At 40.7% G+C, this 26466-nt stretch overlaps 1 protein-coding gene across 4 annotated transcripts in view; it reads right to left on the bottom strand.

Annotated features, from left to right (window-relative positions):
- The window catches only part of RAB27B (RAB27B, member RAS oncogene family), a 177122-nt gene that overhangs the window by 42076 nt on the left and 108580 nt on the right, over nucleotides 1-26466 (bottom strand). Inside the window, exon 1 of one of the 4 annotated variants that reach the window (XM_084780294.1) lies at nucleotides 19442-19725. The exons of 2 other annotated variants lie outside the window; for them this stretch is intronic. The gene's annotated coding sequence lies outside the window, so the exon portion shown is untranslated. Of the gene's footprint in view, nucleotides 1-19433; nucleotides 19726-26466 lie in introns of those variants that run through there. One more of the 4 variants, XM_084780296.1, reaches the window with a different exon arrangement.

Genomic DNA, 26466 nt, shown 5'->3' with positions numbered 1-26466 from the left:
TGTGATCAGCAATTTCAGGACATCAGATTTAGCAGGTAAGATTCAGGAACCCAGTTATATTTGAATATTATATAAAACACCAATCAATTTGTGGTGTAAGTATGCCCCAATTTAATTGGACAGCCTATGTTTTATTTGGCAACACCACATAACCTGCTAATTCTTGTATAAAACAAGAGGGACAGAAGAATCTTTGCAATGTAAAAAAGATCACTTTTGCTGTGTAATTAGTTTATCCTTTGATTTCTGAACCACATAAAATGATACATATTTTAAATTTAAAGGTATTGTGAACTTAAATGATTTCTAACTGAAACTAAAAATTGGTGTGTGAAGATAAAAGTAATTCATGATACGAATCCAAACAGGGATGGGGGTGGAATCTCAGGGACCCACACCTAGATGAAGTGCTATAAACATGTAGCAATTGCTGAGAGAGGGAGAATGAATTTTCCCCAGTAATGAGCCACTATCAAGTAGTCTTCCCTAGAAACATATGCATCCAGACAAACTGACTAAACTCAGCTGACTGTATTTACATATTATTTGTATATATATAATAACAACAATTAAAGAAAAAGAGGAGATGAGCTTGGGAGGGAGGGGACATGGAAGGGTAGAACATATATAATTCCATCATTGTATATGTATATGTATATGTATATATATGTATATATAATTTCTCTTATTGTTGAAATTATAACATAATTACATAATTTTCTTCTTCTTTTTCCAAACCCTCCCACAAACCCTACCTACTTCTCTGTCAAATTTAGGACTTTGTTTTTCATTAATTTTTGTTACATGTCTATGTATAGCATATGTATAAGTATATATACATATGTTCCTGCTCAGTTTATACAACATAGCTTCTGTACATGTTTTGGGGGCTGGCCATTAGATAACCAATTGGTGTGCTCTTCCCTGGGAAAGACTATTTCTCTCACTCTCAGCATTCCTTAGTCGCTATTAGATTTCTTTGTGTAGTGTTGAGGCCTTGTGGCCTTTCCCTGTCCCCTGTCTCTACAAGAGATGGAGACCCGAGGAAAAAAAAACCACAACTAATCATAATATAGAGTTGTAATTATGTTTTAATTAAATAGAAAAAGAAAAAACTAACAGAATTATTTAAGTACTTGCTTTTATTGTACCCTGATTTTGCAGTTTCATGTGTAAACAGAATTAGTGCTGATAATCAATTGCTGAGTTGCCAGAGTGCAGTAAAAATTAATATTAAAAACCTCTCATTGAATTGTTATTATGCTCAGCACTTTACATATATTAATTAACTTAATTCTCACAAGAATATTTGGGGTTTGACAAATTAAAAGACTGAAACTCAAAAGAGGCAAGACTTTTTTTTTGCCCAAGACCACAAAGGCTAAAGTCAGGCCGGCATTTGAAATCAGGTGTGTCAGAATCCCCATCCTACTCCTTTCAAATACAACTCAACACTCTACAGTCTTCCAGAACACATGTTTCTTAAATGTCAGGATACTAGCTATGAAGATCAATAAGGAACGGAAAGCCGCGAGTCAGCACCTTCACATACCAGCATCACTTCCTTCACTGTGGAACACGACATGCAAGCAAATTAACCCTCTGTCTTTGCTCCCTTCCCCCTTTCCTTGTCCCTCTCATTTTCCCTTCCCTTCCTTCTTTTTTCCTTCTTTCTTCCTTGCTATTAAGCAAGTTCACAAGTATACACTGGGCACTGCTTATAAACAGCATTTATACAAATGTAACCATATTTAGATTGGGAATTCACCTTTTAGAAAGTTCTCTTGTTTTCTCAGGAGGGAGACTGACTCTGGTTCAGACATGGCACAAAAGAAAATAATCTAAAAGTTTGTCAGCCATCCTTCAGAGTTGAAGAATTTGATACAAAACCGATTAGTAGTTTTTGTGGGATAGGGACATTTTAATACATTATGGAATATCTGCTCTCTGAGATTAAACTTCTACCCTTAGCTAATTATTATTTTTAAAATATGAGTCAATATTTGCTAGACAGAAACAAAGCACCACATAGCTTATCAAGCCAGCATTATTTTCATAGCTTATCAAAACCAGGAACATGTTAGAGGTTGCTGTTAACAGTCGTATAGAGATTTCTCTCAAATCTACTGTCTGTACTCTACATCCCCCAAGGTCTTTCTTATGCAATGTATATTCTCTATACCGCCCCCCCCCAGGTCAGTCTTCTGCATCCTATACTCTCTACATCCTCTGGGTCTGTCTTCTGCTCTGTTGGTAATTGTAGGAAGTGAGAAGAGAGCATTACCTCTTGAATGTGGCCGTTGAACACTAACACTGTCGGGTCTGTCAAGTCGATTTTATAAACAGTTTGCCCAAAGGTATCACTTCATCAAGAAGGGATCCATTGGCTTTCTGAATAGCTGTCAGAATTCCGACCAGTAACTCATCATGAATGGATACTTAAACGGTGGCCAGCCTGTCTCAGCCCTGTCTAGCTGCCGTGAACCAAAGGAGAACACGATAAGGTTGAGGCAACCTTGACTACCCCATGGTCAAGTTGTGTACTTTCTCCCATTATACATCAACACTCCAGAGCAAGCGGTAGCGTGATCCCTAATTCAGGCCTTTTAAGAACTAAGTCCAGAAAGAAGTTATATGCCACACCCTCGAGGATCTGCATGCCCAGGAGTGGCTCCATGTGAGCACAGCCACAATTACTCCACTTTGAAACAATGTTAAAACTATGGATAGGGTTGTATGTAAAATCAGGGGAATATTTTAGAAGTCCACACAACTTTCAGCTCCTTTCATTTGCCCCACCATGTCATATTTTCTATGGTATCCTTACATACTTTATTCATTTTTAAGATGGCCTATATTCTGGTAAGGTACAGCCTGTACTGAACTCATGTCTTTTTCAGTTAATCAAATTGAATTTCAACATAATTGTATTTACTATATTTAACTGAGTCAAGCTTTTGTTTATTTTTTGGCAGGTTTAACGAGTAGAGTGTTGGATTGTTAAGCTTCATGGCCACGATGGTTTGAGGCTTCCCTTCATTGTTAGGAATCCCTCATTCCACCCGCACCTTAGTCAAGTCCAACAGAGAAGCACTCTGTTTTCACCTTAAGGCTTCTTTTCCAAATATTAGAGAAAGATATATTTATCTATTTATCAACACATTCTATGAATCTTCTTCACTTCATATTACATTGTCACGTGGGAATGTTCAACATAAAAATCTAAAAATAGTTAATGTAAGTATTTTTTTTATTGCCTATAATAGTTAGTTTAATAATTACACTTGGAAAATGTGGGCAAAGTAAGCTCACAGATTTGGGCAGCTGACCCAAAATACATCCAGAAAGGTTGAAATGAATTAATAAGCCTTGGCTCAATCTTATTTTTCTGTAACTTTTCATATTAATAAAGCTTATAATTTGTACTTTCCTATACATTATGTTAGAGAATCGGTACTAGAACAATCTATAAATAAACACAGGTGAGGATTTTAAAAGTGGAAGTTTCAAGTATACCATGCCTCAGCATTAATATTTCTGATCAATATTTTCCTCACTGGAGTGCCTGCGGTGAGTTGGAGACTTCAGCCCTACCTCTTGTGGTATGGCTGCCACAAGGACTCAGTGCAGCTGTCCTCTCCTATAAATTGAAAAAGAAATAGATGAAGATAAATAAACCCACTAAAATATTTCTACCCTTCCAGTTTTCCAGAGAACAGAGTAATTATATGAGAATTATTTCTTCCAGGGATCCTTGGATTATATATAAATGCTTAATAATGTGTGACAGACCTACATGCATTTGTCAGAACTTCAGAGCTTCAGAAACTTTGAAAAATGCCTTTATATACCAAGGAAACAGTATCGGTACCAGAGGCACACACTGTTGATAAAAGTCATAGCAAGTCTATTTCCATTTCATTTACAAAACTAAAGTTAGAGGCATTGCTTTTTGTGTGTTAAATGGTTAATAATAATAACCTAGAATACATAATAACAATAATAATAATAGTAATAATAACGTGCTTCTCTAAAGAAACCCTTGCAATCTTTGTTTAATGTAATGAACATAGCCAAATGTATGTGTCATAACAGAACGCTCAGAAGCATTCACTGATTGGCCCACATGCACTAACTGTCAAATTTTCTCTAATGAACCCATTTTTCTTTCTCTGCTTCGGGTGATATGGACTCTGTGCATACTTTCTTTCCTTCTACCTTGAGGCAGCTGGTTGCAACTTTATTTCTAAACTGTAGCAAATCCTCTCATGGGAGGAAAGAAATGCAGTTGATTCATGGTACTCAGGATGACCCAGTTCTATAAACTTGTTTCTAACATGGACTTAGGGATGCTGAGCCCTGTTCTGAAGGCAAGGCAAGGTGTGCTGCTGTGAGTTGCTGCTTGTATTACCCTCGTCCTGTGTGCTTTTGTTTAAAGACACCTTGTTTAATATATATTATTGGTTCCTTTAGACTAGACTCAGGTTATTGGCTTTATATCCTACCCTAAGGAAGTTTGTCCACCACACTAATTTTCTCTCAAAGAAACATTATGGCTTTCTTGAATTTGAACAGTATGGCCTCTTTAAACTACTTAAATATGGAAGCTATTATCTAAAAACACCTAGTTCTGAAAGATATTATATTCAATAGTCCTTGGAAGACACACATCAGGGCTGGAAGGATGGCTCAATGGGCAATGAATGGCACTTACTGTGTCATCCTAGTAACTGACTCAGATGCTCTGAGCCCATGTGAAGGTAGAAGGAGAAAATGGACGGCATAAAGTTATCCTCTGATCTCCACATGTGTGCTGTGTATACAAACTCATGAATACACACAAATAAATAAATATAATTAAAAGACTGGATCACATCAAGTTGTTGGGCATAACCAAGATGTTTTAAGGTCTAAACACTTCTTTATGAAAAATCTAACAAATCTTCTTCAGTGAACTCAATTTCAAATAAGCCTTTATCAATTGTTCATCATCATATAGTCTCTGAAATTAGCTTTTCATGCTTTTCATAGCCAACTACCCTATCAGAATTTCAAAGGCAACCGTATCCTCCCAGATGCCTACCCTGTCCTAGGTTTCCAGTGTGTCACAGGGATGCCTCTGTTACCTCTGCAGGCCTCTGTCCTCCTGTCCTCCCCCTTCCCCAGGCCTGATCTCCACCCTTATTTCCCTCTGCATTCCTTGTCCAATCCTTCTCCAACCTTGTTCCCTCTCTTCAACCGTTTCTGCTGCTGTCTATTCTATTTCCCACTCTGAGTGAGATTTCAACATCCACCGGTGAGTCCTCCTTGTTGCTTATCTTCTTTGCTTCTGTCAATTGTAGTATGTTTATCCTATACTATATAAGCTAAAATCGCCTTGTGAGTGTGAGTACATACCATGTGGGTCTTTCTATGTCTGGGCTTCCTCACTCAAGATGATGTTTTCAAGTTCCATCCATTTGCCTGCAAATTTCCTGATTTCCTTGTTTTTAATAGCTGAGTAGTATTCCATTCTTCAGTTGAGGGACATCTAAGTTGTTTCAATATTCTGGTTATTATGAATAAAGCTGCTACAAACATAGCAGTGTCTTTGTTGTATGGTATTTAAATCATGGTCATTTGTCATAGCTGATGACTAATCCAGTAACCTCTGCACAAAGGTAGATCCTAAAGAGGATATTGATACATAAAACATATTTGCATATGATTTTTTTATGAACATGACTTGACTGAGCAGTTTTACCTCTTTTTTATTTTAATCTTAAATCCCGCACTGATTAGTAGAGAAGTCATGAATTTTTTTTCTGCAGCCATTTTGCAGGAACTTCTTCAGAATTGAAATAAGATTCAGGAAGGAAACTCATAAGTCTCAGGAAGTCTCTGAAACTTACTATATATACAAAGTCCCATCTTCCTCCCCAAGGTTATACATGCAATAAATATTGATGAGGAAGTGAGCCACTGCAACCTGTGGCGGTGCTTACAAATTCTCTAGATATTCATCATCCATTCTGGCATGGACTTTTGGTGATTCCGCTATTACTGAGTTGTACAAACTGTTGTAAGTAATATTTTGATCATATTCATATAAATGATCTAACTAAACTAATTGGTTCATCAAGGTGGACTTTTGGTAGTAATGTTATTTTGGTCTGTTATCACTTTCTTATCTGGAGTGAATATGTATTTGTTCATGTTTTCCCAGGAACAGTGTCACACAACAAGCACGGTCATAGAATGGCTTTCCTTCTCATTCTATGCCTGTTAGTCCCCCTGCCATGTTTGCAAAGCATTGAGCTAACCCTATCCAAACGAATGACCAACATGTTGATGACAGTCTATCTGGAGTGGATGGTACAAGCTTGTGACTGTTTAAATAAAACATTGTATAGTTCTATAATTTGTAATCTGAAAACAAAAAAAAAATGAGCATTTCTAATTCAGCTAAATTTGAGGAATTATTGTAACAAACAAACAAAAAAGATTTTGCATTGATATTACATTTTAGGAGAATTTACTCTCCTTTTACTGCCTGCTACTTTAAAACATTAAAATCAAGCAGACCGAGCTAACGGTTAAGCTGTGTCTGGTTTCCCGGTAAGTCAGTTCGCTCTGCTTTCTTCCATAACACCTTGACATTGATCTCCCGACTCTGCTGATGTGCAGCAGGTCCATCCCAGCATGGCTTAACTGTTCCCATTACTTTGATTGATTGTCAGGTGCCATGCTTGTTTCTCAGTATGCTTAGTACCACTCCAGTCCCACGAGAACTAGGAGAGGAAACAGATGAGGGGAAAAAAAGTGAAAAATCATTCCTGATGTCACTTCACAAATAGCTTCAATGTAGGTAACTTTTACAATAAGATCATCCAAGATCTTCTCAGTAGAGAGAAGCTTACCAACACTAAAACAAAGAATTGGTTTTATTGAAAATCTAGAGTTGTAAATTTGTCATGCCCACCAACCTTTAATAATTATCAGTTCCACAGAGTACTACTTTATCTCTGTGCCTTCCAGGACTTCAATTACTAGGGAGACTTCTGCTATCAGCTCTACTCAGGTCACGTCTCTTGCTTGCTTATCCAATACACTATACCAACTACCAAGATAAATTTGAAGGACAAGTCCTGCCATTTTGGAAATAAATTATTCATTTAAAAATTATGTAAATATAAAATAATTTGAACACTTTTTGTTGTTGTTGTTGTTGTCTGAAACTAGCAAACCTAAGGCAAGATTATGAGTTGCAGATCCCTTGCAACCCAAGAATAATTATTAATTTAAATAAGTTTTGTTCTTGAGAGTGAATACAGTTAACCTCTGGTAGCAATGGAGATCTTATATTTTAGTCAGTGTTTGATATCTACCAGGACACACAGAGAGGACATTTCTACCTATCATACTCATAAGTACTTGAAAATGTCCTGAAAAACTGGGTTATGATTAAAGATTAATTTGAGAATATCTACTTAAATTTTCTTTTAGAACACAACTTTACAGAAACCTTTATGGAAAATGATCTTGAACTGCATGCCACTAAATGAGGCTATAAGTTATGTTGGTATGTTTGATTAAGTGTCTCGCTAGTTTAACAAAAAAAAAAAAATCATAAAATCTGAGAATTTTAATTATTTTCATTCTGATTCAATAACACAAAAAACTACTCAAATGCCCCCTTTTCCACAGGTTTATGTGTGGTGTGCATGCATGTGCAGGAATGTGTATCTTGTTGTCAATGTGCAAGTGTGCTTGCAGGTATGGGTATGTGTTTATTTGTAGACGCCAAAGGAAGGCCTCGTGTGTCCTTGTCTGTCTGTCTCTCTCTCTCTCTCTCTCTCTCTGCCTTGTTTCTTTGCGGCAGGGTCTCTCATTGAATCTGGATCCAATGATTTTGGCTAGACCGGCCCTGGGATCCCAACTCCAGCCCCATGCTCAGAAGGTGCATGCTTTGACTCCTGCAGCCATCTCTCTAGCCCCCTTACTTATCCCTTCTTACAAACAATGAGGAAAACCTTGCATCATTGGTTTTATAAACTTCACTGTTTTGAAAAAGATTATTATATGGGGATAAAGGCAGCATATGCCGAAAAGCAGGACTGAATCAATTTTGAGAAGAAAGAAGAACCAGGAACAAAATTGTCCATGATGAATCAATTAAGTTTGCTTCCAGGCTATTAATTAGATACATAAGACACTTGATCTTGCTTGATAGTTCACAACATTTTCTAACATGTTAGTGTGGCAATGCCAGATGTCATTTTGCTCATCATAATTAATAAGGCATCATTTTGTCATTAAAGAAAGACAGCGGTTACCTCTTTGTAATGTCTCAATTTTAATCCTTTGCTCTGTGTAAAGCGTCTGTTTGTCTAGGCTGGCAGCCTATAAATTGAATTGAATAGTGTGCTGGCTTCTATTTCTAAAGGAAAAAAAGGGTAACAAAGAGAGGTCAAAAGTCACTCTCAGATTACTGTGAAGCTCACAAAGCATAGGCAGCTAAGAGCCTTTTTTACTGTGTGTGCCTAAGGTTGACTGTTTAGCTTGCAACTGTGGGCATACTTGGAGAGCCTGCTGTTATTTATCAGCCAACCTCTTGTTTTAGTAGTTCAATGAGGTTGGCTGTGAAAATCATTCACCACTCTTGAAATAATCTATGACCTCTTGGCCAGTGACTACTACTTCAGCCTACAGGATAACTGCAGCACCAGCCAGCACCCTGACTGAGACCTTCCATGTGCACACAATACTCTCTAGTACCCGAAACACTGGGAACTTACTCTCAAATACGGATTGTGATGGTGAAGCCTCAACTTCTAAGGCCAATTTCATCCTTAAGGACAGGTTTAGTAGATTCTACTGCAATGGAAGCCAATGACTTTTCTATAAGAGTGAGCACACGTTCAGAACCCTGGGTTTAACTCACTTAGCTCCAGATCTGGGATGTAATAGAGGTTTGAGTGAAGGCAGCTCTGGCAACTCCAGATTATTCTGGTCCCATCCATGTGAACCACTGCAGCCTTAAGTTCCTTCTTCCTCAGCCTCTTCCTACAAGTTTGTTTTTTACTTTGGGTTTTTTGCTTCACATAAACAGGACACACTATGCATCCTGGGAAGAGCCATGAAAGCCAGCCGAAAGTGATCGTCAGTCTGCAATCAGTGGTTTTAACAGCAGTGTATGTTTTCACCCCTGACAGCCAGATCAAACAATGGTAAGTTAAAGTGATTTATGAAACTATAAAACTCTTGTAAGTTTTCCAAGAAGGTTTTTTTCCCACTAGGAACAATATTTTGGCTTTTTCTTTATGTTTGTATACCATAAACAAGTCCACACATTGTTTGCGAAGAAGAGATTGGTGGCTGTAATGCTACCTTACACAGACTCAAGACTAATCACGTTGATCCTACCTAAAAGAAAATGAAATACTGATGAATGTGCAGATGGGTAAAGTTCAGACTATGTGCAGTTAGTTAACAGATTAGTGGATAATGTGAGTAACAAAGCGCATCAAGGGGAAACAAGAACCAACACGGTTCTAAGCACACAGGCAAATTTGTAGGTATCAATTACACGTCTCACTCGGACGTTAGTCATTTCAATATATTGTTAGGATTTTGTTTCCAACCTATAAGAATCACAACATGTGGGCTGTTGGTAAATTGCCATGAGATTTTATAAAAAACACACTTGTTCAGAGTTTTATGGTTTAAATAACAAATTTGTAACAAGCAAAGCTTCGCACACCTGAGTGAAGGACACTAGAAGGGACGCAGAGAACACATAAGTTGGGCAAGGAGGCGGATAGTATATTCTTGTAGTTCAAAAACTTGGTTTTTAATAACCAAAAATACATATGGAGAGTGAGAGGCAGCCATGTGGTCATACAGAGGAGGTTTTTTTAAGCTTTTGCAAACAAAGAACTAGACTTAGAGATCCATATTTAACCCAGGGTGAGGAAGAGCAATCCAGAGAGAAGGCAGCTACTCTAAAGGTAGTCAGTCACTTGGCATATTTATAATTCAACCAATGAAAACTGTTTCATACATTACTAATACCTATGAAATAATTATTACCTGAAAACCATTCTTCAGCTCACTCAGAACATCAACATGCATTCTGTCATGCTTTGGTAGATTGTTTTTGTGTTTAAAATGTAGGAAATGTGTCATGGCAATGCCAGGATAAAGTTGAGGAAAATTAAGAAAGATAGTTTGGGCTGAAATTAATAGGGACTTGGTATCAACTATTAATTAAAACATGATACTAATCAAGCCAATTGGACTTATTCAATCACTTCAGAAATCTCTGAGGGTCCCCTGTAGTGCTGCATGTTCTGGTCAATTGAGGGTGACTTGTCCTATTTCACAGGGTGGCTGTGAGGCATTATCTCACAGCCTGAGTCATAGGGAAAGGGATGGATGGTGTTACATTCATAAACTAGGAGCCAACAGAATAATTAATATGCCCTTCTAGTTTCTCTCTCATGTTTACCTCCCTTCTGATGACTACCAAACTGCCTTCTAATGATGAATTCAATGAATTCACAGCTTACTATAGGGTTACCAGTTACCTGCTCACAGAACCTTACAGGCACCATGCTCTTTGAGAGCATAGACCTGGCATATTCACTTTACAAGCAAAGCATCAAACACAGTGCTGACTACGCAGAGGACTCTTACTGTGTTGTGTAAGTCAACAAATTGTATTAATGATTAAAGTACAATTGCCAGGCTCAAGGTGGTGAAAGCTCAGTGCTGGAGGAGGAGGGCCAGGCACTCAGATGGTGGCTCACAGTTCCCATGCAGTGAATTGTACAGATACTTTTAGTCACTCTGGAATTAGGAAATCTCTGAACTACTTGTGTTGTTCTCTTATTAGGGGATGTCTAGGGGGAAATGTGGGGCAATCAGAGGTTTAATTCTACCCAAGGAGGCACCTGAGTCAATAGGTAGTCAGTTTCTTGTTTCAATAAATGGCATTATTAATTTTAACTAGCTTGACATTTTCCTTAAAATTTACACTGTGCTATTACAGTCGGACTTGTGCTGCACAAAGAATGTCAATAATTCTTCGATTGCTCATGTTCTGTGTATCTTTGCATCTGGTGGCCATGCACAGCACATCTTTTCTATGAAAAAAAAATCAATTTGAAGGCAGCTTTGAAATATTTTTAACCCTCATATTCTAATTTCTATGTTTTTAAAAACATGATTCCTAAAAAAATAATACAATAGAAATGTTTCTACTGCTTATTAAATATTGTTTCACAAATAGTACATTTTAAGGATACATAGCCTTCATGAGTTTTTAAATGTACATCCTATTAATTTTTAATTAGCAAATAAAGTAATGGGCCTCATAGTGGTATTTCATACACATATAATTTCTGTCTAACTTGTCTTCTTCCCCTATCGCTCTCCCCCTGCTTCTTTGTAGTTCCCTTCTTATGAATTTATATATAAGAATCAACTTCAGACCACCTTAAAGATCTGGAGAAAGAAACAGATACAACACACATTTAATAAAACATTCATTGTTACTTCAATACTAAAAATGTGTGGTTTTAGAAAGAGCTGAGTAAAGAGCACACACTCCCTGTAGTAAAACAAAACAAAACAAACAAACAAAAACAAAAATAAAAAACAAAACAAAACAAAAAACCCCAACTTGATCTATCTGTCTCAATTTGTATTGTTGCTAGCACTTAAAAAGAGAGAAATTGGCCAGGTGGATGCCTCTTATCCCAACACTTGGGAGGCAGATCTCTATAAGCCTGGAGTACAAAGCAAGTTCCAGGGCAGCCAAAGCTGCACAGAGAACCCTGTCTCAAAATAAAACAAAACAAAACAAAAACAAAGGTGGGAGGTAGGATGGGGTGTGGAGAATGAGTGTTCCTCTAAGGTCTTAATGGGAAGAATTATGATATGTTCGACTGTTGCAAGCTAGCTAGTCTATTGAGTATCTAGCTAGAGTATAAGAAAATGTATTTTCAAATGAATGATTTGGTATTTAAGGTAAATGAGATATCCAAAGTTATACAGGCAGAGCATAGTGGGAGTGAAAATAGGAAATTGAATTTAGGGACATTTTCACTCAGCACATATATGAATTTGAATGGTAGGAGGATTCTTATTTTACATTATTAGTTCTTATTCTCAAAGTGAGATGTCTTTATCTTTAGTTGCTGAATATCTTCTGGATTGACCTTAAGAACCCACTTCAGTTCTCTAGAACACTAAGGCCATGCCTCAAGACTGCATTTCCCTAGAGTAGCTCTAACCCGGCCCCTTCTGGGAACTGCTTCCCTGGTCTAACACACAGATCTACTTAGGGGATAGACAGGACTTTAAAAGGGCGGGTGCTGCAAAGAGGCACAGCCTTGAGCTATGTTCAATTAGAGACACTGTTGGGAACCAGAGAGAACATCATAGCAGAATGAGAGTCCTCTTCAGAGCGACTCAGTTGTCACCCTGTTGTCTTTCACAGAGACACCACACCACTGGATTCAGTAACACAGGAAACAGACGGCTCAGAGCTTCCCAAGTCTGCACAGAAGACCATGTCTATAGGCTGCTATGACTCTACCTACTCAAGCACCAAATATCCTGGACAAGACACCTTCCCCAAACTCTTTGTAATCGTACAGGGATGAAGTCCCATCAAGCTTGTCAATTCCCAACACTGACAGTGGCAAAGTCAGAATCCATGGTAAGGATAACAGTGAGTATTATGACTGCATTACACATCCTTCCTTTGTCCACTGGGTTCTCCTGCTGGCTAAGGGCAGATGGTGCAGGCTAATTTCAAAATAAGAAGCTCACAATATTATTCTCAGGAAACTCCACACTGAAAAATGAATCTGTTAGGGGCTCCCTCATAAGACATCTTTATCAGCTTGCATCCATTTCCAACAGAAGAGTATAAAAGTAAGCCTTGCCTTCCAATGGAGGGATTGGGACATCAATCCACCCATAAAACATTAGACCCACAATTTGTCCTGCCTACACGATGTGCAGGGATGAAAGATGGAACAAAAATTGAGAGAATGACCAACCAGTGACTGGCTCAACTTGAGACCCATGCCGCAAGAGGGAGCCCACCGCTGACACTATTAATGATATCCTGCTATACTTGCAGACAGGAGCCTAACATAACTGTCCTCTGAGAGGCTTCAGCCAGCAACTGGTGGAAACAGATGCAGAGACCCACAGCCAAACATTAGGCAGAGCTTGGGGAATCCTGTGAACGAAAGGGGAGGAAAAATTGAAGGAGCCCAGAGGGGTGGACTATACCACAAGAAACTTACAGAATCAACTAACTTGAGCTCATAGGGGCTCATAGAGACTGAACTGCCAACCAGAGAGCATGCATGGGACAGAGACTAGGCCCTTTGCGCATATGTAACAGTTGTGCTGCTGAGTCTGCCTGTGGGACTCTGAAGAGCAGAAGCAGGAGCTGTCTCTGATTCTGTTGTCTGCCTTTGGATCCCTTTACCCTAACTGGGGAGCTACCATAATTGGAAATAAGTGTGTTGCGCACTACAGAGGAAGGTTAAGTAAAGACTTGTGGGTTAACCAGTAAAGGATTCCCCCTTCATAGAGTTTCTCTGTCTCCTCTCCTCACTCTTTCCTCCCATTCTTTTTACCTTACCCATTCTCCGCACGCTAAATGAAAAGATGCAGAGATGGAACTGAGGGCAGAGAGAAGGAAATAAACACGAAGCTCGTCATGTAGACTCCCCAGGTCCAGACAGTTACAGACTAGAGCATTCCAGCAATCAACAGCCTCCTTTATTCTGCACAGGAGAAAGTCATGGCTTTGAGATGGATCGCCATGTCCTTTAGCTACACACACTGTACAGTACTAGCAAAGTTGGCTCAGTGACAGGGTAAACTGAACCGTTGGCTGTAAATCACCAAAAGGCATAGGCCGGTATCTGCCTCCAGTGAAACAGCCTTACCTGCCTAAGATATTTCTGTACATTTGAATATTAAACAATTGTATAAGAGAGTGCCGACCTAACTTACTTTGACCTGTTTTGTTTCTCATAACAAAAATTTTCACCATCACTTCTTATGTTTTTATCTAGACTACCTACCAACTATTCTACATGTTATGTCCTCAGATGTGTTCAATCACAGCTTTTGGACATAACTGGAAGGGCATTTGATTACATTGAATGTAATTCTCCAGAAGAGGCCATGACTACAGTATCCCTGCTAAATAATTCTTGTGTGTCATCCTTCTTGGTCTATCCACTCCTGGCAAGGACTTCCCATTTGGGCATGCCCAAGCTCACCTGTGCTCTGCTCTGGTTCCAGCTTTCTAATCACCCCTCTTTTCTCTCAGGTCCTTGAATGCATCATGCTCAATAGGTTTCAACTGACATTCTGTGGCTGCGCAGAAATCACCTTCTCTCATCTAAAGAAATTCCTTGCCCATGTCATGAGTGTTAGCAGTTTTCTTTGCTTTTAGTCCCATGCTTCCATTGTGAATACCATTTTCTTTTATTCAGAAAGAAGAATGCAAAGCTTAAGTTGGACACATGGGTGCATAAAGTGGGAGGCTCTTGTGGGCAAAGTCATGAGATGGGAAAGGAGGCCAGGGATGGAACTCAGTGTTAGTTCGAGCATGCTGGAAGCCCCGAGTTCTGTCTCCAGCATCAACTTGGGAAGCAGGCACAGTGGAGAGATGAATTTCACTTCCTCACATTTTCTCCCATTGATTCAAGATGTGAGACACTCCCACATTCACTGCTTTGCTCTGACTGACGTTAAAGGAATTGGTGGTCCTTTTTAGGACTTACCCCTAGCTCACTCTTCCTTGAAGTATGCTGAGAACTCAAACAACACCTTTCTAAGTATTTCTGATTCTATACATCTTAAAATTAATTTTATGAGAGCCTGAATATAGCCTCATAAGTTTTTCTGATTTTCTCTAGTTTCAATTTTTGGGGGAGGGGTGGACTAGGTGAATAGCTATGCACAACACTTTATATTAGTTTTTCTAAATATGTTATTTGGAGAAGTCCATTTCTTGCCAAAGTTTCCCATATCTCCGTGCTGATGTCTGTGACCACACACTTCTCATCTGTCTCTATCGTAGCAACATCTGGCACCACTGGCCATTCTGCAAAAACTCCTGTCTTGTGCTCAGGATGTATGCGCTATCTGATAACTGTCCTATCACTTCACTCACTTTCTGAGGCTTCCAGTTACAAGATCTTTCAGTGTTAAGTCAAGCCAGAGACCAGTTCTCAGTCTGGATCTCAGTCTCACCCTTGCTCTCTCCAGTTGATGTCTTGAAGACCTTGGGTCTAGCCATGTGTTGGCCTATGATGCCTAGCTGTTGTAGATCTACAAAAAAAAAAAAAAAAAAAAAAAAAAAAAAAAAAAGAATAGCCTAATTGGCTGCTTCAACTCAGAAGCCTAAAAATACTTCAGACAGTTGGTAACAGAGTCTTCACCTCCCATTTGAGCCTTTTCTTTCCTCATCTTTACCAGTCTTAAGAAACAGCCCTATCAGATGCCCAGGCTGTTCTTGTTGCATTTCAATGACCATTTTCAATCTTTCTTTTCCATCATCCTTACCCTTTACCCAGTTTATTAGTAAGTCTTATCAGCTCTGCTTTTTTTTCTGTTTTTATTAAATTTAGTTTTTAAATTTTATTCACTTTACATCCCAATTGTAACCCCCTCCCTGGTTTCCTCCAGGTTTTACCCTCCCTCCTCCCCACCCCCATCCCTTTCCCCTAGTCCTAGTCCTCAGAAAGGGGGAGTCCTCCTCTCCTACCAATTGACCCCAGCCTATCCAGTCTCATCAGGACTGCCTGCATCCTCTTCTTCTGTGGTCTGTCAAGGATGCCCGCCAGGGAGTAGTGATTGAGGAGCAGGCAACAGAGTCCTTGGCCGAGACACTCCTGCTCCCCCTACTAGGGCACCCTCATGGAGACTGAGCTGCTTTTAAATGCTCCCTGAATGGATCTGCTTTTATCTGAGATCACAATTCCAATGCTAAGCTATACTGATGCCATAGCTGGCCAGTCGGAGTAGCCTTATCTCCGTTCTTACTTCTTCTGTGGTCATATTACAATCCATTGCCTTCAAGGAATCCAGAGAGATGGCTTTGAAAACACTGCCTCATTAGATGTACGATGCTTTCATAACAAAGCCATAATGATGTTTAAGGCTATAAGCATGGGGAATATTTCAATTTTATCAGTTCACAGTGCATAGTGTTCCCTGCTTATGCAGGGCTGGGATTTCAAGGCCCCCTAGGAATACCTGAATGCACAGAATAATCAACCTTTACATACAAGTACACAGTATTTACACACAACCTGCACAAGCATTTCATATTTTAAATATATACCTTAAGCCATCCCTGGAATAGCCATAAACAATGTAGTGCAAAGGATGCATAAATAGCTGATATAGTAGATTGTTCAGGAACTCATGATGAGAAAGGCCATGTACATGCTTCATACATGTACAGGACATTGAGCTTCAAATGTCTTTATTTAAAGGTGGTTGAACACATGGATACAGAACTCATGCACAGAGCCAACTGTAAGCATATGTTGAAACTTCACATTGTGCCTGACAAAAATATATAACTAGTAAAATAAGTCTCCCCCTGACCAGTGTCATTATTTTTGCCCATTACCATGCTTCCCTTAATATTAAACCTTGTAGGGTTATTAATGTATTTGCTTCTCTTGCATGTAATGTGTATATAGCAATCCCCTTCTGTCTTATTAGCTCTTCGTATCCATGCTGCTTTGAAGAATATTAATATTCATAATGTGCTAGGCAAGTGTCTGTTGGAAAATATTTCACAGACTACTCAGTATAGCTTTTCCTTGTTTCACCCAGAGTGAAAACCCAAAACCAGCTCCTTATTAGCATCTTCAGAGGCCTCTCCCAGTGCCTGACCCAGGGAACATGACCAGCACATCCCAGCTCCCTGGTTGTTCAGTCTGGAAGAGTCTCCACAGGTTGCCTCCCTCACTTGCTCCAGATAGACACCGAAATAGCCTTTCAGAAGGGCTCACCCTGGTACTTAATTTGCAACTTGGCACTCCCATCCCCACCCACCCACTACCGAAACTTATGGAATAACTAACTCTCTCCTGGCCCACACTCTATTTCTTTTCAGCACCTAGGAGTCATGCGTTATAAAACTAACCTGTTCGTCTTTTAAGTAGTAACATCCATTGGGTTAGGGATGTCTGGTTATGTTGTCCATGTCTATCTACAGAGAGAGCCTAGAACAGCCCTGGGTGCTATTTAGAAACATTTGTTGCATAAATAAACAAGCAACCGGATACCTTATTTTCTTAAGATATTGTGCAAGTTAAAAAAAAAAATATTGGATTTTTGGAAGAATTCCTTTAGCCACATATTAAACAGAAAGCTACGATGCGCTTTGCTTCTTTAAGGAGGGAGAGAAGCTCGATACTTGAAGAGCAGCAATGCTGACTGAGACGGGCCTGATCAGCTAAGCATATAGGGCTAGGAACAGGTCCATCGAGTAACGTTACCACTTCCTGTATCTACAGATGATCCACTCCGTACCGCTTACACCTAACCACGAAGAGATGGCTCTCCTTCGGCAGTCGCCTCTACAAGTAAATTCCCAGCAAGCATCTGGATTTGCCCTGTCTCTTTTTATTTGGAATTGTTCTCCTGCACCTCAGCGTTACAAGGAGTTGCGTCAGAGCTGAGCTATTGGTTCACTGGCCTTGATGACTCAACACAAGGAATTGGACTCGCGGCGAGATGAACTTTGTGTGGATGGCTGGCCGGTACGCCTTCCGTACTCTGCTGAGCATCGAGGCTGGAAGCCTAGTCCCAACTTTCTAAGAATGAGGGGAAATCAGCAGATGCCAGCTCAAACCTCCTGGGACTTTGACAGCCATGTTTTTAGAGGAATACTACATACATGAACACCCATCCTTCAGAGGCACCATAATGTGGTACGCCACGAGTTAAGGCGGTCACTCCTCCAGGGTTACCTTCCTTATCAGGTCAAACATGCCTGTTCTAGAAACGACCTATCGGGAGAGAGCCCCGTGGTTTGCTAGCATTTGGCAGATCCTTTTTATTGCCGCTTGGCAAAGATGAGAACAGGCTTATCCAGTTTTATCTGAAATGTTTTTGTCTTCCATTCAAGAGCAACGATAGTAACAAGGCATGACAGTCCACAGCCCGTCCTTAAGCAGAGAAGCCTCCTTCCTGTTAGAGCATCCGGCAAGTGTGGACCTTAGGATGGGCCACAGAAGTCCCTACCTCTAAGAATAGTGATCTCATGCTAGGCAAGAATGACCCTTGGCAACTGTGGAAACTATGAAAAAATTGCGATGGGAGTGAGCAGGTGTCACCAGAAAAGCTCTTCTCTTGATTTATAATTTTAGACAGAACTTTACAGTTGCTTTAAAAATTCAGTGAACTTATCCACTTGTAATTATACCAATGGCATCCTTTCTATTTTTCAAAAGTTGTAACCACTAACTAGCACATTACATGTATAGTCAAATAAGTATCAATACAAATAAACACTCTGCCTACTTTATAAGTTATAACCCCTAGTACATGACATGAATATATACAAATAAGTCTGAGTAAAACTAAATACGAGAACTGTGAGAATTCTCTCAAGCAGACTCAAGTCAAAACTTGCTTATTTCTTTGCAATAACCCATTGAAACTGGAGTCCCACAGCATTAGTTTTAGAACGTGTCACAAAAAGCTGGCAAACCTGTTACAGGTGTGCCAGCATTAACCAAACACAGCTTTTTCCTATAGGAAAGCCATCTCTGCTTACACATCACCTGAGTTAATGGTTTCCTGAGGTGTAGTAAGATAACGTCGCAGTGGGGAAACATCTCGGGAGTGAGTGAATTGGGACCACTTGCAATAACACTCACTTCCTGTGCTCAATCCCTAGATGCAGAACTTGGATCGGAATTCGAAAGTAATATGTCAAACACTGGAACATAGAAAGTGTGTTCACCTCTGTGGCTCTTTCATCTCAAGGAAGTGCTAAGCGAAGTCCTGCCTCTCGCCTGGCCAGCCTTCCTAGATGGTTTCTTCCTGAATGCCACTCTCCTTCTTGCTGATATTAATTAAACGTTTTGGGTTTTTTAGAAATACAGATGAACATGCCTCTGTCCAGTGTTCTTGTTTTGGTTTAGTTTTTGCTATAATCAGCTGTAGGATAGGCTCACACCAAAGTGAAGGGAATAGACCGAGTTTGCGCGCGGGGGTGGGGGTGGGGGACATTCGAGCAGGCTCGACCCCCCGGTCATGCTCGCCAGGCTTTTTGCAGGAACAGATTGGAAAGCTGCAGCACTGGGCCCCGCGCCCTTCCTGTCCCCCTTCCCCTCAACACCCGGAGCGGGTGGGACTGCATTCCAGCCTACAACCCGCCTTACCAACTCACCAGCGGGCGGAACCGCCGCAGCGAGGGCGCTGGTGTCAGGTTTCTGGGCCCCCTCCTTTCTGAGCTCCGGGACCAGCCTGCTGCTACCGCGCGTTTGGCAGTCTCACAGAACCAGGGTCGTGAGCTCTGCTGCTGCGTCTGCAACCTGTGGCTCCCCGATCGGTGTTAGGCCAGGCGGTCCCCAACCTCCGCCAGTCCAGACTGCAAGTGGCAGGGCTGGTAGCACCACCCAGGAGTCCGCCCTGGCGGCTGGGATCAGGAGGGTTTGTGTGAGAAGAAGGCGTGTCTCTTGAGTCCTAACGCGGATGTGCCTGGCTCACCTCGGGCCAGTCTGCCTGGTGACTCAACCGCTGCAATAAGAAACACGCTTGGCTGCTGGTGAATTCTTCACGCTGTAGGGGTACATGCCCTAGCGGGCAGGCTCATTTTCATTGACTTATTTCCCTGGCTTTGCACTGACAGCTCTTTCAAAGAGCTCGGGGCAGTGTGGGGAGATCAGCTCTGGTACAAAGAATACCTCCAGCCAGGGGGCTGGTGCAGCCTCTGAGAGCAAGGGCTTCCAAGTAGGGGAGCAGAGACGAGCATCTGATTAGACTGGGAATCAGAAGGAAATTGCATTTCTAAAGTTAGGGCGCAGACATAAGAATCAGTCGTTGCCACCAGAATTCCTACTTCCTAAAGCCAATTCGGGATCAATGAGTTACTGCTAAATAAAATAATAAACGCAGCTACTGAACAATATTTATTAAGTTCACAATATGTGGCAAGTCCTACACTAAACGCGTTGGATTATCCCATAAAGTGGAGAAGCTGTGTAGCCTTTTCGCATTACATTTTGTACATAGCCTAGCATCCCTGATTTACAGACTCATGGTAAGAACACGAGACTGAACACATAGAACCTCGTTTGATGTATCTCTTCACAAAGAAAACAGTGCTCAATCTGTTGCTTGCATTTGCGATAGAGCTGGGGAGATGATGAGTCAAATGTTAATTGTTTACCTCATCCATGACCTGGGACACTTCGGAGTTTAAAGCACTGGTAAGATCTGCTAGGGAGCAGCGCTGCTTGTGGAAGGCCCAAACCACAGCCTAAACACGAAGACACAAAGACGTGTCTGAAGATAAAACTAACAGGGCCAGTCAGGGCTGCAGCGTGAGTTCCCAGTCAGCCTGGGCGCCAAAGTGAGATTTATCTCGAAAAGAAAGAGGGAAAGATGAGGTAGGATGGGAGTTTGTCCAGTTAATGAGAGTCAGTCGTCTAGAACGTACCCCACCCTCCCAAGGTACTGTCTAGTTTGTAAGATGTCTTAAAATGTTTATTGTTTTCTTTTATGTATATGAGTGTTTTGCCTGCATGCGTGTACAGACGTATGTGCGCTGTAAGCATGCCTGGTGCTGGAGAGGGTCAGAAGAGAGCGTCAGCTTCCCCGGAACTGGGAGCCACCATGTGGGTGCTGGGAACCAAAGCCTGCTCAGGCCCTCAGAAAGAACATCTGGCGTTCTTAAACACGAAGGCGTCCTCTCCAGCTCCAACAGCATCTGACTCGTAAAAATTGTTTGGGCTCTTCTAATGGAAAAAGGTGTGTGAAGTTCATAACTGTAAAGTTCTTTTGTACCTGGGGTTTATGTGGTATACGTTAAACAGTTAAAAGTTCTGTCTCATTCAGCAACGCAGCCCTGATGTGTATACAGAGATCATTGTAATTGGGAAACGTAGATAAAATGGTAAATGCATCACCTGTGTGTCATCTTCCTCAAACTCCTTGAACACAAAAATAAATCCATTTTGAACTTCTGAAAATATCTTTAAACCAAAAAAGGAAATAAAAAAGAAAGAGACATCACCAAATAAAATAAATTTAGATGCATTTAAAAAAAAAAACAGAAGAAAGAAGTAGAAGAAGAAGAGGAGGAGGAGGAGGAGGAGGAGGAGGAAGAAATCCAGCCAGTTGGAGGCAGGTACTGTCTTAGAAGCAGTATGCACAGGGCAGGTCTGTGGGTGGAGCTATGGGCAAGGGGTTAGCAAGAATTCTCCTGGCAAAACCCAGCAGGCTTTACAAGGTGGAAATCCTGGCACAGACCGGTGACAGGGGTGGCATATGGGACTTAGATGCATGTACACAGAATGCTTGGACTTAAAGCTCCCTCCCCACTCTCATGTAAACAACCAAGTTCCCTCCTTTGTTTCCTCCAGAACACCAGAGGCTGCTGTTCAGGAGAGTGCAAATAAGACCCATGGTTGGCCAAATATGAGCTGAATACAGGCCCTGTGACCTGCTTCTAGCGAGAGTAAATGACAAAGAAATTTATATACAAAACAACAGCAATACAAAACCTCTTGGGATTGAAAATGTGCTTACTAAAACCACTTAAAACTGATAAATGTGTCCGAAGGTTAAATTAAAAATCCTCAGCAAAGTAGGAGAAAACAAAAGCTACATAAAATGTTTAAGGAAAAAAGAGAGGGACCAAAACCAAGGCCAGAAAGTTCTAGATATGAGTTCTTTCCATGCAGAAAGGGACGAGCAGTGAGCAAAAAGAAATAACGCTTTAAGAATTCCACAAATAAAGGCTATAAACTTATAAGCCCAAAGGTTCCTCTCTAAACTCAGCTGTTAATTAAATGCACATCGCTCTGAGAAAACAGCAACTCACAGATATTTAAAATGTCTCCCAAAGCCATAAGGCAAATCATTTACATAGAAAAAAATCTATGTTGAATTTCCCAAAAATAATAGAAAATTTAGGGGGTTTTTGCATAGTGTTAATATTAAAATATGTTTATTTTGAACCTAGAATTGTATGCATAAGTTAATTGCTATTCATGTAAATGATGGGATTTTCATGCTTTCAAGCACTTAATATTATTCATATTTCTCTATACCACTTGGAAAACAGTGTCCATGAAACAAGCTGATAGATAAATCAAGAAAGAGGAAGAGACAAATCCCAGAAAACTCAAGCTCAAGCTGAGAAAGAAATTAGAGTTTTCCAGAAGAGTTTTCACGAAGCAGGCCAAAGGACAAGCAGGAGGAAGTCAAGCAGTAGATCTGTCTCCTATTAAAAGAAAGGCAACAGTATCAGTGGTGCCTGCCTACTGCGAAATCATCCAGAATGCTGACCAGAGCCCGTCGGTTTTTTTGTTTGTTTGTTTTTTGTTTTTTGTTTGTTTGTTTGTTTGTTTGTTTTGGAGCGTTCCTCTAGATGCTTTCTGAGCTCCTTGGATGGTAGGAAACATTCAGTGCAGTTCTAGCCAAGGAGATGTGGCAGGAACGGTAGACATCACAGACTGTGGGCCCTGAGAGCCTGCCTTCCCTATCACGTGTGCTCTTTTCTTTCTCGATAACATTCTGATGCAAGAAAGAAGGAAGTGCTGTGAAACTCTACAAGGTAGTAAAGTTTGTAAAGAAAGAAAGTTATGACCCTGAAAGGTTTCAGTTGACGAGATCCCAGACACTATCGAGCTATGACATGAACAAGAAGAAATCTTGTAAAATTACGTTAAGATTTTGAGGGTTGCTACAGCAACTAGACTGTTCTTACTGACACAATTTTAAAGAGCATTTGAAAGCAGTTTTGGGTAATTAGTATGAGTACAAAGTACTACATAACATTTAAAAATACATTAAAAACTCCAGGAAAATAAAAAACAAAAAAAAAGTTGTACAAGAAAGGAAATCTATGATAGAATATTGCTTCATTCTGGTGTGAACATACTCAGCATTAGCATTAACCAAGCTGCAATAAAACTTCATGCGGAGGGGGTGGCCGCGGGAGAGCCTGGGTGTGTGTATGAGCAGAAAGCTAACCTCATCCTCCATTATGGGCACATAAAGTTGGAGAGTATTGTGAAAGTGACCTGAATAATAATTACTAGGCTAACAAACCATTTAGAAATACAAAACAGCAACCTGAAGATGTGAAGTGAATCAAATGTTTACCTGTGGAGTGAGTCCATGACGTAGGGGAAGATCTGTGGCTCTCTAACAACATTTCCTTCCTGTTTTTTTTTTTTTTAAGGTCCCCCACCTCAGATGCACTAGCGTGCGGGTGCCAGGGGAAGGTATCAGAGCCCCTGGGAGCTTGAGTTGCAGGGTGTTGTGAGCCACCCTAAGTGGGAAGTGCTCTGAACTGCTCAGCCTGGTCTCCAGCCCCTGGAAGGTTTTTTTTTATACTCAATTAATTTTTAATGAATTTTTTCTTTGCCAGTGTCATATACATATAGAATGCAGTCTGGCCATGCTCTTCCCTCTATCCTGTTTTACCCTCTTCCTCACTCCCCCAAGTCCTGTTCTCATTTTTATATCTTGCTGTTTTATATTACCATTACCTTTATACAAATACAACTTGAAATCCTAAACATCCTCCTGCCTCCACCTGCCTGGTGATAGGACCATGCCTGTGTGATACAACGCTGAGATCAAGAATAAATAGGTAAGTAGGTGAGTAGATAGATAGATAGATAGATAGATAGATAGATAGATAGATAGATTCTCTCTTGTATTTTGTGGTATGAAACACAGACTTTATGGTCATGATACTGACTTTGAGTGTTGATAATCCTCTTCACAAGTACTCCTGACTTAGACTCCACACTGCTGAACTTCATGGTTTCCAGATCACTCCAAGTCTGCAATCAATGAATAAATGAAAGGGAAGGTAGGTAGGGTTTGCTGGGCGGGAAGGGTGTGCCTCCACCTTGTGCTGATTGCTAGCTTACATGGAGTCTGCCTAATCAAAGTAAAAATCAACTCCTCCCAGCTGGAGGGAACTGCAGCGCATGACTAACCACTCACAGGACCAGACTCCCAGGCCACGCTGGTTGTCCTACCTGCTGCTGAGGACGTAACCTTAAGACATGTGCATGCGTAGAACCATAGTCAATGGATGCAAATGGGAAACACAGGGACACATTGTAGACATTTTCCACACTGGGCACGCAGTTACAATCGAATCTGGGCCAGCCATGGCCTCTGACCTTGTGGTAGCTTCTCATCTCATTTTGCCTCACTTTCTTAGAAAGTGCAATAAGGAAACCTAATTTGGAGTTTATTGTAATCTATGTTGGATCTTTTCCCCCAAGTTACAGAAAGATGCTGTGGCAAAGGATCAGTTTCATATATGTTTGGGTGCAATGTTAATCTCAGGAAGCTCTGATTTCTGAGAAGTCACCGTATCAGTGGGTTCTGACATGTTCATGAAAAGCTGCCTTAACTACAAACACAATTATGATAAGACATTGTTTAAGTATTTCAACAACCGTGCCAATTGTTAAATAGAATAAAAGGATATTAAAAATAAGCATATAGGAAAATATTTCTTAGTTTTATGTCACTGTGCTGGATAGTTTTTTGTCAACTTGAGACAAGCTAAAGTCATCTGAGAGGAGGAAACGTCAATTAATGAAATGCCTCCATATATTGGGCTAGGCACGCCTGTAGAGCATTTTCTTAATTAGGGATTGATGGGGGAGGATGCAGCCCACTGTGGGTGGTGCCATCCCTAGGCTGGTGGTCCTGGCTTCTATAAGAAATCAAGCTGAGTAAGCCAGGATGAGCAAGCCAGTAAGCAGCACCCCTCCATGGCCTCTGCATCAGCCCTTGCTTCCAGGCTCCATCCCTGCTTAAGTTCCTGTCCTGACTTCCTTTAATGATGGACTCTGATGTGGAAGTGCCAGCAGGATAAAAGCCTTTCCTTCCTAACTTGCTTTTGTCATGGTATTTCATCACAGCAAAGGTCACCCTAGCTAAGACAGTCATTATGACAATACTCTGCATAGGAATTAAATGCAGTCCTGTATCAGCTTGTGTAATGACATGTTTGACAGTCATATGTGTAAGTGGCCATCTAGTCTGAGGTTTGTTTTAGCAAAGCTGATTTTAGCTGAGGCACTAAATGTTGGAAACACACCTCTGTGAAAAGGAGTCAAAGCAATACACAACTGACTCTTGGGAAAGTGATTTACTATAAAATGTCTGTAGCAAATAAAGGGAATTCTTTTCCCGTGTGCTTTTTCTCCGTGAAAATCAGAAAAGAAGCCTTCAAGCCCCCACAGTATTTCTTATGAGGAATTGGCACAGTTAATGTGTTAGCAGCTCTCTCCTGCAGTTTGACTGGAGAGAATTAACCACAAAAAGCCTTGGCTCTTTGGATGCACAAAGTTGTCCCCTCCCATTAGTGAGAAAACTAGGTTTGTTACAGACAGAAACACAGGCCGTACTTGCACCCAGCCACTCTGTTCTTACTTGTCATCATCATTTGGAGTTGACATTCTCCAACTCACTGCAGATGTTTTAGGACAGTCAGGCATGGCAGCATGCTCATGATGTAATCCCAGCCCTCGGGAGCATGAGGCTAGTGGATGGCTGTTGAAGGTCAAGGCCAGCCTAGAACTCCAACATGAGTGAGGAAGATCAACACACACACACACACACACACACACACACACACACACACACACACACACACAAACATTTTTACTTTTCCTTGAGACTACCATTGTCAAGATGGAATTTTCCTTAAAACTTGTCTTAGAGTTAAAAATTTTTTAAATGAAATATTTGCTAAATCTTTTCTGTTTGTAACGGCAGTCAATAAGCTTTTAATGCTTGAAGTATAACGCCATCTAAGCTAATCCCTCACTCATTTCTGGTGTAAACATATATTCACTGAATTTGAAACGCTACAGTAAAGGCTTTTTGAAAGACTGGAAGTAGTTCAGTTAGCCCCTGGCCTCATGATTCTGGGACTTGTGTGATTTGAGGCAGGCTCCTTGCTCTCAGGCGCCTCTATCTTCTTAGTGACCTCTGGTGGTCTTGCTGACACAGCTGGATCAGTCACTACTTCTCAGTCTTTGTGATGCCAGACAAGCTGTGAGCATGCCTACCTCATCGACATAGGAAATATTGACATTTGTTAATTTGTACCATGTCACGCACAACGAAACTGTAGTCAGTAAACCCATTGAAGATCACAGACAAAAGGATTTTCAAATCTACTGAACATAAACACTTAAACAGTTT

The sequence above is a fragment of the Acomys minous genome, assembly GCF_964271855.1.
Source record: "Acomys minous genome assembly, chromosome: 4".
Taxonomy (NCBI): domain Eukaryota; kingdom Metazoa; phylum Chordata; class Mammalia; order Rodentia; family Muridae; genus Acomys; species Acomys minous.
Note: the sequence above shows the minus strand (reverse complement) of the source record. Positions and strands in the feature narration are given on the sequence as shown.